Here is a 1,379-nt window from a genome sequence, read left to right as displayed (position 1 = left end):
TGATGGACAGGGAGGCCTGGTGTGCTGCAATTCATGGGGTTGCAAAGAGTTGGACACGACTGAGCGACTGAACTGAACTGACTGAGAGGGGATTGTAGAGTCATAAGCTCTGGACCTCTGGTTTTGGATGAAAACATGCACAGAGACAATGTCTTTTCATCCCCTCCCAGTGTTTAGGGTGTTCCTGGAACAAAACAAACGTAGGAAATGTTTGTTGAATCAACAATGGTTGGTTGAAAGAATGAATGAGTAAATGAGTGAATGGACAAAGACATAGCAACTTTTAACAAAGAGGTATATAATGCAAATGCCAGGCTAGAGAGAGCAAATGCATTATATAGCAATCATCTGAACTATTAAGTTTCCAGTACACTTAAATATGCATGGTGACAAACTAGACTCTATCTTAGGAAAGACAGTGAATTCCCCATCATTGGAAGTGCTTAAGCTGAGGCTAGACAAACTTGACAAGGATATTTTATCATTTGCATGGAACAAGGTGAATGTTAGATACAAGTGACAGAATATGGTGGCATTATTTGTGAACTACATATTCCATGGGACCCCCAGATTTCTCACGAGCACCTGTACTGTTTCAAGAAAGAGTATATAAGACCTAGGAATGCTACAACTTCTATACACAACTGCTATTCCAGACCAAGAGAAAGACTGTACACCAGAGTTTCCAAACTTGGAGTTCACAAGGTCCTTAAAGGTCCACAGAAGGCCCTCTGGGCTTGAACTCCCAGAATAGTATGCAAATTTTTATGTGTACATACATTTAATTTTCCATTAGTTCTCAAAGTTTCCTCTCAAATGTTAGGAACCACTACACTTTAAGTTTGGTGACAGAGAGGTGGGACTGAGGGGAGGGAGGAGCTGGGTGGGCTTCACTGCTCAGTGGCTCTGAACAAAGTTCAACCCAGGACCAGCCCTGACAACATTTCTGATGGCAACAAGACTCTCTTTCCCCTCCCTGTGCAGCCCTCTTTTCACCTCCACTGCCACAGCCAAATGTTGTTCATGGTTAAGAAACAATGAGAGACTGAACCCACCAGGTCCAGACACAAGGAGCTTATCAGAGCCATCAGAGGAAACTCCCTCCCCAAAGGAATTTAATCAAAGGTTTAAAATAATAATAAAAGAACCCAAGTTTATATTACCTTCAGGTCACTGTGGTGCTCTGCCACTGCATCCCTGGCTACACAGAAATCCAATTCAGGTTCCAGGCTCTGGTGAGGCTGCAAGTGACACAGGCTTTGTCCAAGTTGCCTAGAGCACAGGCTTCACCTTCCTCCTCCTGACTCTTCAGCTGATCTTTGGGGACTGCTGCTTTCCTTCTCTCTGGAGTAGCTGGAGCTACACTGCTTTTCCCCAGC

Source organism: Bison bison, unplaced genomic scaffold, assembly GCF_000754665.1.
Source record: "Bison bison bison isolate TAMUID 2011002044 unplaced genomic scaffold, Bison_UMD1.0 scf7180017846612, whole genome shotgun sequence".
Classification (NCBI taxonomy): Eukaryota; Metazoa; Chordata; class Mammalia; order Artiodactyla; family Bovidae; genus Bison; species Bison bison.
Note: the sequence above shows the minus strand (reverse complement) of the source record.